The following is a 16,143-nucleotide window of genomic DNA, read 5'->3' on the forward strand; positions in this document are numbered from 1 at the left end:
CAATTAATCTTTCCTTGCACAAAATGGCTCTACAGTGGCAAGATGTCATCCTCAACCTCACACCCCCTCCCCCTCATTGTTTACATCCCTATCCTGACATAGAAATAATATTCAAACAAACAAAACCACATCATTTAGGTGTCAGTGGACTGCTTACACCATTACCCAAAGTTTCTGAACTTGACAATGAGTTATGATGAATGCGCTGCAGGTGACGTATAAGGGAGGATGTTCCAAAGTGGTTAACATCCTTACACCTTCTTATTATGGTTTGACAAAGGCAACAGATGGCTTGACACCTGTTGTCCGGATTTGTGGAGAAATAATTCCACACCGAAGAGGTGTTTTTTTTGTATTTTGCCCAGGCATGACAAGGGGCTTTCTCATCCCATAGCCACCAACTGTCTCCACTGGTGCCTTATTCAAACACACCACATCACCAACAGAATCCTCATTGTCAACTTCCTCTGCAGCGCCAGCTACACCCATATCCTCCTCATTCTGGTGTACTTCTACAGTGACATCCTCAATCTCAATATCAGCAACTGCACTGGTGGTGCTCCTCCCTGCACTTGCAGGGGGCATGCAAATGGCGGTAGGAGCCTCCTCTTCCCATACAGTGTTGTGAAGGTCAGGCCTAGACATTGTAACCACAGACATTGCCAGCACCTCTGTATTTTCCCAACACCCCAGTAATTTTACAGCATACAAGACAGGGCCAGTGTACTGTACACTGATTTTCACTGCACCCTAGCATTATTACAGCATACAAGACAGGAACAGTGTACATTGATTTTCACTGCACCCTAGAAAAATTACAGCATACAAGACAAGGCCAGTGTACATTGATTTTCACTGCAACCTAGAATAATTTCAGAATACAAGACAGGGCCAGTGTACATTGATTTTCATGACACCCTAGAATAATTACAGCATACAGGACAAGGCCAGTGTACATTGATTTTCACTGCACCCTAGAATAATTACAGCATACAAGATAAGGCCAGTGTACATTGATTTTCACTGCACCCTAGACATTGTAACCGTAGACATTGCCAGCACCTCTGTATTTTCACAACACCTCAGTAATTTTACAGCATACAAGACAGGGCCAGTGTACACTGATTTTCACTGCACCCTAGCATTATTACAGCATACAAGACAGGACCAGTGTACATTGATTTTCACTGCACCCTAGAATTATTATAGCATACAAGACAGGGCCAGTGTACATTGATTTTCACTGCACCCTAGAATAATTACAACATACAAGATAAGGCCAGTGTACATTGATTTTCACTGCACCCTGGAATTATTACAGCATACAAGACAGGGCCAGTGTACATTGATTTTCACTGCACCCTAGAATTATTACAGCATACAAGACAGAGCCAGTGTACATTGATTTTCACTGCATCCCTGAAATTTAACAACATACAGGGCCAGTGTAATGTTATTTGAACAGCAACACTCCTATATTTCACAGCATACAGCTGTGTGTTTTTAATTTTTAACTACACCCTTGAATGTTTACAACATTCAGGGCCAGCAGTACCCTTATATTTTACAGCATACAGCAGTGTGCTTTTCATTTTTAACAACTGCACCCCTGAATTTTTACAACATTCAGGGCCAGCAACACCCCTATGTTTTACAGCATACAGGAGCAGTGTGCTTTTAATTTTTAACAACTGCACCTCTGAATTTTTACAAGATACAGCTATATTTTACAGCATACAGCAGTGTGCTTTTCATTTTTAACTGCACCCTTGAATTTTTACAACATACAGGGCCAGCAGCACCCCAATATTTTACAGCATACAGGAGCAGTGTGATTTTAATTTTTAACAACTGCACCTCTGAATTTTTAAAACTTACAAGGCCAGCAGCACCCCTATATTTTACAGCATACAACAGTGTGCTTTTAATTTTTAACTGCACCCCTGAATTTTTACAACATACAGGGACAGCAGCACCCCAATATTTGACAGAATACAGGAGTAGTGTGCTTTAAATTTTTAACAACTGCACCTCTGAATGTTTACAACATACAGGACCAGCAGCACCCCTATATTTTACAGTATACAGCAGTGTGCTTTTAATTTTTAACAGCTACATCCCTTAATTTTTACAACATACAGGGCCAGTGTAATGGTATTTGAACAGCAACACCCTTATTTTACAGCATACAGCAGTGTGCTTTTAATTTTTAACTGCACCCTTGAATTTTTACAACATACAGGGCCAGCAGCACCCCAGTATTTTATAGCATACAGGAGCAGTGTGATTTTAATTTTTAACAACTGCACCTCTGAATTTTTAAAACTTACAAAGCCAGCAGCACCCCTATATTTTACAGTATACTGCAGTGTGCTTTTTATTTTTAACTGCACCCCTAAAATTTTACAACATCCAGGGCCAGCAACACCCCAATATTTTACAGAATACAGGAGTAGTGTGCTTTTAATTTTTAACAACTGCACCTCTCAATGTTTACAACATACAGGGCCAGCAGCACCCCTATATTTTAAAGCATACAGGAGGACAGTGCCCCTGCACCCTGTACAACACAGTGACAGCCAGGACAGCAACACCCATGTACAGCTGCAGCACATGTAACACCAGTGACAGCCAGGACAGCACCCCTAACACAGAAAAGGTATACCACAGTGACTGCAGCAGCACCCCTAGAGAGCACACACTAACCCCACCCGACACCACAACCCACAGAGAGAGACAAAGGTCTGTCTCCCTCACTCTCCAAGTCCTGAGCAAAAATGGCGGTGACACGCAGCTTTGTATATGGAATCCAAATCTCGCGAGAATCCGACAGCGGTATGATGATGTTTTGCCTCGTTCTGGTTTCTGAGTCTGGCGGGAAGTCCCGAACCGGACTCGGATATGGGCTTGAGACGTAATGTTCTGGGGGAGGGTTCGGTTCTCAGGGAACCGAACCCGCTCATCTCTAGTATACACTAGAGATGTGCAGCAGGCACTTTTCGTATTTTGTATTTTGCTTTTGGATACTGGATCCTCGCTCATGTTTTGGATCTGGATTGGTTTTGCCAAACCACCCTTTCAGGTTTTGGTTTTGGATCTGGATGATTTTTTTTAAAAACACAAAAACAGCTAAAATCGCAGAATTTGGAGATATTTTGATCCTATGGTATTATTAACCTCAACAACATTCATTTCCACTCATTTCCAGTCTATTCTGAACACTGAACACCTCAAAATATTGTTTTTAGGCCAAAAGGTTGCACCGAGGTAGCTGAATGACTTTGCTAAGCGACACAAGTGTGCAGAACAAACACCTGGCCCATCTAGGAGTGGCACTTGCAGTGTCAGACAGGAAGGCAGTTTTAAAAACGAGGCCCCAAACAACACATCATGCAAAGAAGAAAAATAGGTGCAATGAGGTAGCTGTATGACTTTGCTAAGAGACACAAGTATGCAGCACAAACACCTGGCCCATCTGGGAGTGGCACACAGTGGCTGAATGTCGAACTTGGCCTGCAATTTTTTAGGCCACCGACAGCATTTCCTGCATGCACCTACCATTTTTTTAAAAATTCTGCACCACCAAATTAATTGTATGTGCAAAACATGGGACATACTGGAATTTGCCCAGATGTAATACACACACAATATTGGTGGACTTATATGGCAGTACCCCTGAACTTATAAGGCTGCACCACTGGACTGGACTTATACAGCAGTACCCCATGACTTATACAGCAGTACCCCTGAACTTATACAGCAATACCCCTGAACTTTTATGGCTGCACCACTGGACTGGACTTATACGGCAGTACCACTGCACTTATAAGGCAGTACCTCTGGACTTATATGGCAGTACCCGTAAACTTATACGGCTGCACCACTGGACTGGACTTATATGGCAGTTCCCCTGAAATATTAATGGCTGCACCACTAGACGTATATGACAGTACCACTTGACTTATAAGGCAGTACCCCTGAACTTATACGGCAGTACCCCTAAACTTATATGTCTGCACCACTGGACTGGACTTATACGGCAGTACCACTGCACTTATACGGCAGTACGCCTGGACTTATTCAGCAGTACCCCTTAACTTATATGGCTGCACCACTTGGCTGGACTTATGCGGCAGTACCACTGTACTTATATGGCAGTAGGCCAGACTTATACGGCAGTAACCCTGAACTTATAAGGCAGTACATCTGAACTTATATGGCTGCACCACTGGACTGGACTTTTACGGCAGTACCTCTGTACTTATACGCAGAGCCGGATTAAGGGGGGGTCACAGGGGGTAAGTACCCCGGGGCCCCCTAATCTAAGAGGGCCCCCCACAACTCACGGATCGAATCTTAAACACCAATCCGCAGCGCCGCAACAGCAGGCACTAGCAGCCGTCATACTGACAGCGCCGCACTGCCGTTGTGCCGCCAGCGACCGCCAAATTTGAAAGCCTGCACTGGCTCTCAGTGTAATTAACTGGCCGCACGGTTGCTGGGGATTCACCAGAGATCTCCGATGGTTTATAGACACGCCCTCTTCTGTAAGGGGGCAGAGCTCAGCCAGGCTGCATGCATTCTTCTCCCTTATTTCCGGCCGGCGCCTGGGTGCGCTATGACTTTATGACGCTGCGGAGAATCCAGAGGAGGCAGTCATACTGAAGGACGAATGCACTGAAGCTGGTGAGTTTGGGCAGTGTGCATCACAGAGCCACGCGGGAGGGTAGGTCGCGCATCTCTACTACATGACAGTATTTCCATAAGTAACCTGAGTGCAGATTACCATTCTGTAATCTGAGTGCAGCCACTTTCTAGCCTGCATAAATGGAGCCTTAAAAAATGTACTATAAAAGAGACAAGTAGAAGTACTGTAGATGTTACCTACTAAAATCGTCACAGCTTCTTTCTAATGGCTTGACTGTAACACTGCATACTCATGTATGGCTTATATTGATGAAGGTCTACCAATATATAACACCAGTGGTTAATGCACCTTTGGGACATGTCAGACTACTATAATTAACAAAATATTCCTGGACCTGTAATAAGGTAATGTGTAGCAATTGTTTTTACTGAACTAGCTCAAATCTATAACCAGACCCTTAATATTACCCTGAATACTGCAGCAAATTATGTAATAACAGGTTTAGGGTTTTAGATCAATTCTCTCTAATGTTGTTCTCTCCTGGTGTAACCCAGGCACATATACTACTGTTCTCTCCTGGTGTAACCCAGGCACAGGTGTAGTATGGCTGACCGGCGGACAGGAGATCGCCGGTCAGCTTACCGACGCCGGGATCCCGGCAGCATACCGACGCCGGGATCCCGGCGGGGAGGGGCGAGTGCAGCAAGCCCCTTGCGGTCTCGCTGCGCTTGCCACGCTGCGGGCTCGGTGGCGACCTGCGGTCACCACGGGTTCTATTCCCACTCTATGGGTGTCGTGGATACCCACGAGTGGAAATAGTCCCTGTTGGTCGGCATGCCGACCATCGGTATAGTGAGGGGTCGGGATGGTGAAGAGGTCATGTGACTGTCGGTCTCCCGACCGCCGGTCACATGAATACCACCCCCCAGGCACATATACTCCTGGTGTAACCCAGGTGTGTATACTACTGTTCTCTCCCGGTGTCTGACCTATATCCCACTTCATTCCCACGGACATGATGAACTACTGATTAAATTATGTATGTATGATTAGTTTGTGGGGAAAACTTTGGGGCCCCCCTGCCTTAAAAGCACCGGGCCCCCCAAAGCCTTAATCCAGCTCTGCTTATACGGCAGTACCCATGGACTTATACGGCAGCACACCTGAACTTAAATGGCTGCATCACTGGACTGGATTTATAAGGCAGTACCCCTGAACTTATACGGCAGTACCCCTGAACTTATACGGCTGCACCACTGGACTGGACATATACGGCAGTACCACTGGACTTATACGGCAGTACCCCTGAACTTATACAGCAGTACCCCTGAATTTATACGGCTGCACCACTGGAATGGACTTATATGGCAGAACCACTGGACTTATACTGCAGTACCCCTGGACTTATACGGCAGTACCCCTGAACTTATACGTCTGCATGACTGTACTGGACTTATACGGCAATACCAATGGACTTATACGGCAGTACCTATGGACTTATACAGCAGTACCTCTGATCTTATACGTAAGTACTCCTGAACTTATATGGCTGCACCATTGGACTGGACTTATTTGGCAGTACCACTGGACATATATGGCAGTACCCATGAACTTTCATGGCTGCACCACTGGACTTGACTTATACAGCAGTACCCCTGAACTTACACACAGTACCCCTGAAATTATACAGCTGCACAACTGGACTGGACTTATACAGCTGTACTGTACTTAAACGGCAGTACCACTGGACTTATATGGCAGTACCCCTGAATTTATATGGCTGCACCACTGGACTGGACTTATACGGAAGTACTACTGGACTTATATGGCAGTACTCCTGGAGATATACAGCAGTACCCCTGAACTTATATGGCTGCACCACTGGACTGGACATATACGGCAGTACCACTGGACTTATACGGCAGTACCCCTGAACTTATACAGCAGTACCCCTGAATTTATACGTCTGCACCACTGGAATGGACTTATATGGCAGTACCACTGGACTTATACTGCAGTACCCCTGGACTTATACGGCAGTACCCCTGAACTTATACGGCTGCATGACTGTACTGGACTTATACGGCAATACCAATGGACTTATACGGCAGTACCTATGGACTTATACGGCAGTACCTCTGAACTTATACGGAAGTACTCCTGAGCTTATATGGCTGCACCATTGGACTGGACTTATTTGGCAGTACCACTGGACTTATACGGCAGTACCACTGGACTTAAACGGCAGTACCACTGGACTTATATGGCAGTACCCCTGAATTTATACGGCTGCACCACTGGACTGGACTTATACGGAAGTACTACTGGATTTATATGGCAGTACCCCTGGAGATATACAGCAGTACCCCTGAACTTATATGGCTGCACCACTGGACTGGACTTATACGGCAGTACCACTGGACTTATATAGTAGTATCACTGGACATATACAGCAGTACCCCACAACTTATATGGCTGCACCACTGGACTGGACTTTTACGGCAGTACCTCTGGATTTATATGGCAGTATCCATGGACTTATACGGCAGCACACCTGAACTTATATGGCTGCATCACTGGACTGGACTTATAAGGCAGTACCCCATAACTTACACGGCAGTGCCCCTGAACTTATTCGGCTGCACCACTGGACTGGACATATACGGCAGTACCACTGGACTTATACGGCAGTACCCCTGAACTTATACAGCAGTACCCCTGAATTTATATGGCTGCACCACTGGAATGGACTTATATGGCAGTACCACTGGACTTATACTGCAGTACCCTTGGACTTATATGGCAGTACCCCTGAACTTATATGGCTGCACAACTGTACTGGACTTATACGGCAATACCCCTGGACTTATACGGCAGTACCTATAGACTTATACGGCAGTACCTCTGAACTTATACGGCAGTACTCCTGAACTTATATGGCTGCACCATTGGACTGGACTTATTTGGCAGTACCACTGGACATATATGGCAGTACCCCTGAACTTACATGGCTGCACCACTGGACTTGACTTATACAGCAGTACCCCTGAACTTACACAAAAGTACCCCTGAAATTATATGGCTGCACAACTGGACTGGACTTATATGGCAGTACCACTGGACTTATACGGCAGTACCACTGGACTTATATGGCAGTACCCCTGAATTTATATGGCTGCACCACTTCACTGGACTTATACAGAAGTACTATTGGACTTATATGGCAGTACCCCTGGAGATATACGGCAGTACCCCTGAACTTATATGGCTGCACCACTGGACTGGACTTATACGGCAGTACCACTGGACTTATATGGTAGTATCACTGGACATATACAGCAGTACCCCAGAACTTATATGGCTGCACCACTGGACTGGACTTATATGGCAGTATCACTGGACTTATACAGCAGTACCCCTGAATTTATATGGCAGTTCCCCTGAACTTATATGGCTGCACCACTGGACTGAACTTATACGACAGTATCACTGGACTTATACGACAGTACCCCATAACTTTTACGGCAGTTCCACTGAACTTAATTGGCTGCATTACTGGACTGAACTTATACAGCAGTACCCCTGAACTTATACGACTGCACGACTGGACTGGACTTATACGGCAGTACCACTTCACTTATATGGCAGTACCTCTGGACTTATATGGCAGTACCCCTGAACTTATACAGCTGCACCACTGGACTGGACTTATATAGCAGTGCCACTGGACTTATATGGCAGTACCCCTGGACTTATACAGCAGTACCCCTGAACTTATATGGCTGCACCACTGAACTGGACTTATTTGGCAGTACCCCTGAACTTATACTGCTGCACCACTGGACTGGACTTATATGGCAGTACCACTGGACTTATACGCAAGTACCCCTGAACTTTTACTGCAGTACCCCTAAACTTATATGGCTGCACCTCTGGACTGGACATTTACAGCAGTACCCCTGAACTTATACGGCTTCACCACTGGACTGGGCTTATATGGCTGTACCCCTGGACATATACGGCAGTACCCCTGAACTTATATGGCTGCACCACTGGACTGGATTTATACGGCAGTACCACTGGACTTATACTGCAGTACCCCTGGACTTATACGGCAGTACCACTGAACTTATATGGCTGCACCACTGGATTGGAATTATATGGCAGTACCACTGGACTTATACAGCAGTACAACTGGACTTATATGGCAGCACACCTGAACTTATACGACTGCAACATTGGACTGGACTTATACAGCAGTACCCCTGAACTTATATGGCAGTACCCCTAAACTTATATGGCTTCACCACATGACTGGACTTATACAGCAGTACCCCTGAACTTATACGGCAGTACCCCTGAACTTATACAGCAGTACCCCTGAACTTATACGGCTGCACCACTGGACTGGACTTATACGGCAGTTCCACTGTACTTATATGGCAGTACCCCATGACTTATATGGCAGTACCCCTGAACTTATATGGCTGCACCACTGGACTGGACTTATACGGCAGTACCACTGGACTTATATGGCAGTACCCCTGGACTTATACAGCTGCACTACTGGACTGGACTTTTACAGCAGTATCCCTGATCTTATATGGCTGCACCACTGATCTAGACTAATTCAACAGTACCACTGGACTTATATGGCAGTACCCATGGACTTATTTGGCAGTACCCCTGTACTTATATGGCTGCACCACTTTACTTGGCTTATACGGCAGTACAACTGGATTTATATGGCAGTACCCCTGTACTTATATGGCTGCACCACTGGACTGGACTTATACAGCAGTATCACTAGACTTATACGGCAGTACCCATGGACTTATACGGCTGTACCTCTGAACTTATAGGGCTGCACCACTGGACTGAACTTATAAGGCAGTACCACTGGACTTTTATGGACATAGGGCCTAATTCAAAGTTGGTCACAGCAGCAAATTTGTTAGCAGTTGCGCAATCCCATGAGCTTAATTCAGAGTTGATCGCAGCAGCAAATTTGCTAGCAGTTTGGCAGAACCATGTGCGCTGCAGGGGTGGCAGAGAGAGTTAGTTTTGGGTGGGGAGTGTTCAAACTGAAATCTAAATTGCAGTGTAAAATTAAAGCAGCCAGTATTTACCCTGCACAGAAACAAAATAACCCACTCAAACCTAACTCTTTCTGCAAATGCTATATCTGCCACACCTGCAGTGCACATGGTTTTGCCACACCACTTTCCCGCATCGACACTGAGGAGACACGTCCTTTTGCTACACTCTCCAGGACTGGAGTGAAAATGGCAGTGAAGCGCGGCTCCTTGTATGGTATCTAAAACCCGCGAGAATCAGACAGCGGGATGATGACGTTTTGCCTTGCTCTGGTTTCTAAGTCTGGTGGGAAAACCCGAGCTGGACTCAGATCCGGGCTTGGGACGTGATGTTCGGTAGTGCAAGTGTTGATGGTGAGTGTGATTGTAATGGTGGAGTGTTCAGAACCAGTGGCAGAGTTGTACTGTACACAGGCATTAAAAGTGGGCATCCGAAGGGCTTGCATTTGCCTTTTAGCTCTGCTGCAACTCGGCAAAAAGTTGCAGTTGCGCATTTATTAGCATCCACCTCTTAATCAGGCCCATAGGGTGTACTGTCATATTAATGATATATTTAGATGATGAGAGTGAAATCTGCTCCTGCAGTGCACATGGTTTTGCCCAACTGCTAACAAAATTGCTGCTGCAATCAACTCTGAATTACCCCCTTATACAGCAGCAACACTGGACTTATGGCAGCACAGCACACCACCACTGAACTTATGAGCGCACAGGACACCATCAGTGGACTGATGCAGCACAACACAGCACCACTGCACTGGACTGGACTTATACAGCAGCACTGGACTTATGGCAGCACAGGACACCATCACTGTGACTGGACTGATGCAGCATAAGACACCACCACTGAACTGATGCAGCACAACACAGCACCACTGCACTGGACAGGACTTATACAGCAGCACTGGACTTATGGCAGCACAGGACACCACCACTGTGACTGGACTGATGCAGCATAAGACACCACCACTGGACTGATGCCAGAGCCGGCCCTAAGCAATATGATGCCCTAGGCAAGATTTTGGCTGGTGCCCCCTAGCACCACTGCTGGTTCCGCCTCTGACCTTGCACCTCTTTCCCAGCACCATCACCCCTCATCCATAGCACTTACACATATGCTGCACATTATTAATGCCCTAATACACATAATGACACAAATAGTGCCCCCTACACATTTGCTGCACATTATTAGTGCCCCTATACACATAATGACACACATACAGTAGTACCCTGTTACACATATGCCGCACATTATTAATGCCCTTATACACATAATGACACACATAGTGCCCCTTATACATATGTTGCACATTAATGCATTTTTACATGACACACATAATGCTCCTTACACATATTCCGAACACTACTGCACAACCAACCCACTCACTCACTGCCACTAACACTGTGACCTCTGTCTCTGCTTGGATACAGATGTGTCCTCATAAATCTTGCCTCAGTGCTAACGTCGGGCACATTTTTTAATGAAAATGCATCTTATTTGCATTGTTATGTGGCTAGGATGTACAAGCAGCTTCTGCTGATTAAAATGATATGCAGCATGCCTATATACTGTGTGAGACTGTGGCTGTATCTGCATATGAAATGCTACACACAGAATATAGGCATGCTGCATATCATTTTAATCAGCAGAAGCTGCTGATGCCCCTGGGCATATCAAATGCCCTAGGCAATTGCCTAGTTTGCCTATAGCTATGGCCGGCTCTGACTGATGCAGCACAAGACAGCACTGGAATGACACATAAGAGCAGGTCGCCCCTCCACGCACCACACCACTTTCCCACACAGACACTGAGGAGACACATCCTCTCACTACACTCTCCAGTACTGGAGTGAAAATGGCGGTGACGCGCGGCTCCTTGTATGGTATCTAAAACCCGCCAGATTCAGACAGCGGGATGATGACATTTTGCCTCGTTCTGGTTTCCGAATCTGGCGAGAAAACCTGAGCTGGACTCGGATCCGGGCTTGGGACATGATGTTCGGTAGGGTTCAGTTCTCAGAGAACCGAACTCGCTCATCTCTAGTATATACACAAAAAAAGTTGTGTTATATTGGATAAATAATGTACAGTAAAACATAGTGAATTGGTTCCTTAGTCTCTGATGCACTGATTGTAGAAGAAGAAAGAAATTAAATCTGAAGCTTCATATGAAAAAAAATAAAAAATGCAGATTATTTATGAAGTTCTGAAATAATCAGTGTGAAGTTTTAGTTTGACTTTGCCAGGTTATACTTACCAGCTATTTATAACAAATTGAAATGTATTTTTCCCCCTGTGTACAGTCCTTTTACTCTAATGAAAATTCTATTTCTCACTACAAAGAGAAAATAATTTATAGTATTAAAAAGAACAGCTGCAAGTAGAATAGTGAGCAGGAAAACCACTTCAGAACTTTATAAATAACAACCCCACTATATGTTGCAATTATTTATTTATATAACTTGCATGCCTGCACCAGGAGACCCTCATGTAGAGTTTAATGCTGTTATAAGCATGACATATGCATGTCTGTACTGCACAAATGACCAGATTCAGTGATGAATGTTAGATGGGCAGCAGCTGCATTTTTGGGTGTAGTGCTTCCAGGGCCAGTGAAGCTGCATCAAAGAACACAACCATTGGTCTCGGCAAACCCAGGAAGTGGTTTTGAGCCCCCTATTTTCTATAACACTGACCATTGTAGACACAGATTTACAGATCCTGCGCATTCACAGAGCAACAAACATTGGAGCTGCACGTAATCCATTGGGTTTGCATACAGATGTGTCCTCATACAACTAGTCTAATTTGCCATGTGATGTATGACACCAGCTCCCGCAGTCACAGAGGTTGTGCTTAGAGGAATTTAAGAAGGAGACACTGTTCCTGCCAAAGGCTAATGCAAGTGTTGATGGTGAGTGTGATTGTAATGGTGGAACATTCAGAACCAGTGGTGGAGTTGTACTGTACAAAGGCATTAAAAGTGGGTATCCCCGGGCTTGTATTTGCCTTTTAGCTCTGATGCAACTCCGCAAAAAGTTGCAGTTGCGCATTTATTAGCATCCACCTCTTAATCAGGCCAATAGTGTGTACTGTCATACTAATTATATATTTAGATGATGAGAGTGAAATCTCACATTTTGTCTGATGATAACAGGCTTTAGACAATCTTTCGCCAATGTTCAACGGTGACTGCTTTGCAATGATGAGTCAAGAATATTTTAAAGTCACCAGCTGCTGGTTCCAAAATTCAAGAGAGGGGACAAAAGCGGATAGCATAGTACAGTGGTTCCCAAACTGTGTGCCTCAGAACACTTGCAGGGGTGCCTCGGGTTGGTGGTCCAGGACAAATCACAATTATTTCTGATCAATGTAATAGGCAAAACCAGTGCTGGGGACTGGCAATCATAAAATATGTGGACAAACAGAAGCAAATCTTGTTCCTCACCACATAACGGAACCTAAAGGTGACATAAATACAAATTTTGACTGGCATAGTATATACCTTTCAGGTGATATCACTAATGTGCAAGTCCGGATTAACAATGGCTTGGATGGAACTTCAGTAACTAAAAAAAAATCTCACCATTGGAATTGCCCTGCATGCAAAATAAGGAGCCCCAAAATACATTAATTTAGCACAGCAAAACTTTCTTCACAGCCACAAACTTCCCCATCAATCCCCACAACCGATTTCCTTTATCACTTGTCGAACAATACAAACTTAAATAGTAGTGATGAGCGGGTTCGGTTTCTCGGAAACCGAACCCCCCCGAACTTCACCCTCTTTACACGGGTCCAAGCCATACTCGGATTCTCCCGTATGGCTCGGGTAACCCGAGCGCGCCCGAACGTCATCATCCCGCTGTCGGATTCTCGCGAGATTCGGATTCTATATAAGCAGCTGCGCGTCGCCGCCATTTTCACTCGTGCATTGGAAATGTTAGGGAGAGGACGTGGCTGGAGTCCTCTCCGTTATTGTTGAACTTGATTGTGCTGTGCACTATTGCTTAATTGTGGGCAGGGCTGGGGAGCAGCTGTATAATACAGGAGGAGTACAGTGCAGAGTTTTGCTGATCAGTGACCACCAGTTATCCATTCTCTGCCTGAAAAAAACGCTCCATATCTGTGCTCACAGTGTGCTGCATATATCTGTGCTCACACTGCTTAATTGTGGGGACTGGAGAGCAGCTGTATTATATAGCAGGAGTACAGTGCAGAGTTTTGCTGACAGTGACCACCAGTATACGTTGTCTGCCTGAAAAACACTCCATATCTGTGCTCAGTGTGCTGCTTTATTGTGGGGACTGGGGACCACCAGTATAATATTATATAGGAGGAGTACAGTGCAGAGTTTTGCTGACCAGTGACCACCAGTATATAATATATAGCATTACGGTACAGTAGGCCACTGCTGTACCTACCTCTGTGTTGTCATTAAGTATACTATCCATCTACATTCTATACCTGTGGTGCATTTTAGTTTTGCAGTTTGCTGACACAGTGACCACCAGTATACTATATATAGCAGTACGGAAGGCCACTGCTGTACCTACCTCTGTGTTGTCATTAAGTATACTATCCATCTACATTCTATACCTGTGGTGCATTTTAGTTTTGCAGTTTGCTGACACAGTGACCACCAGTATACTATATATAGCAGTACGGAAGGCCACTGCTGTACCTACCTCGGTGTCGTAATTAAGTATACTACCCATCTACATTCTATACCTGTGGTGCATTTTAGTTTTGCAGTTTGCTGACACAGTAACCACCAGTATACTATATATAGCAGTACGGAAGGCCACTGCTGTACCTACCTCTGTGTCGTCATTAAGTATACTATCCATCTACATTCTATACCTGTGGTGCATTTTAGTTTTGCAGTTTGCTGACACAGTGACCACCAGTATACTATATATAGCAGTACGGAAGGCCACTGCTGTACCTACCTCTGTGTCGTCATTAAGTATACTATCCATCTACATTCTATACCTGTGGTGCATTTTAGTTTTGCAGTTTGCTGACACAGTGACCACCAGTATACTATATATAGCAGTACGGAAGGCCACTGCTGTACCTACCTCTGTGTCGTCATTAAGTATACTATCCATCTACATTCTATACCTGTGGTGCATTTTAGTTTTGCAGTTGGCTGACACAGTGACCACCAGTATACTATATATAGCAGTACGGAAGGCCACTGCTGTACCTACCTCTGTGTCGTCATTAAGTATACTATCCATCTACATTCTATACCTGTGGTGCATTTTAGTTTTGCAGTTTGCTGACACAGTGACCACCAGTATACTATATATAATAGCAGTACGGTACGGAAGGCCACTGCTGTACCTACCTCTATGTCGTCATTAAGTATACTATCCATCTACATTCTATACCTGTGGTGCATTTTAGTTTTGCAGTTTGCTGACACAGTGACCACCAGTATACTATATATAGCAGTACGGAAGGCCACTGCTGTACCTACCTCTGTGTCGTCATTCACTAAGTATACTATCCATCTACATTCTATACCTGTGGTGCATTTTAGTTTTGCAGTTTGCTGACACAGTGACCACCAGTATACTATATATAATAGCAGTACGGTACGGAAGGCCACTGCTGTACCTACCTCTGTGTCGTCATTAAGTATACTATCCATCTACATTCTTTACCTGTGGTGCATTTTAGTTTTGCAGTTTGCTGACACAGTGACCACCAGTATACTATATATAGCAGTACGGAAGGCCACTGCTGTACCTACCTCTGTGTCGTCATTCATTAAGTATACTATCCATCTACATCCTATACCTGTGGTGCATTTTAGTTTTGCAGTTTGTTGACACAGTGACCACCAGTATACTATATATAGCAGTACGGAGGGCCACTGCTGTACTTACCTCTGTGTCGTCATTAAGTATACTATCCATCTACATTCTATACCTGTGGTGCGCCTCTTTTTTTCTTTGCATCATGTGCTGTTTGGGGACTATTTTTTTGAAGTGCCATCCTGCCTGACACTGCAGTGCCACTCCTAGATGGGCCAGGTGTTTGTGTCGGCCACTTGTGTCGCTTAGCTTAGTCACACAGCGACCTTGGTGCGCCTCTTTTTTTCTTTGCATCATGTGCTGTTTGAGGACTATTTTTTTGAAGTGCCATCCTGCCTAACACTGCAGTGCTACTCCTAGATGGGCCAGGTGTTTGTGTCGGCCACTTGTGTTGCTTAGCTTAGTCACACAGCGACCTTGGTGCGCCTCTTTTTTTCTTTGCATCATGTGCTGTTTGGGGACTATTTTTTTGAAGTGCCATCCTGCCTGACACTGCAGTGCCACTCCTAGATGGGCCAGGTGTTTGTGTCGGCCAATTGTGTCGCTTAGCTTAGCCATCCAGCGACCTCG

This window comes from Pseudophryne corroboree, chromosome 1, assembly GCF_028390025.1.
Source record: "Pseudophryne corroboree isolate aPseCor3 chromosome 1, aPseCor3.hap2, whole genome shotgun sequence".
In the NCBI taxonomy this organism is placed as follows: Eukaryota; Metazoa; Chordata; class Amphibia; order Anura; family Myobatrachidae; genus Pseudophryne; species Pseudophryne corroboree.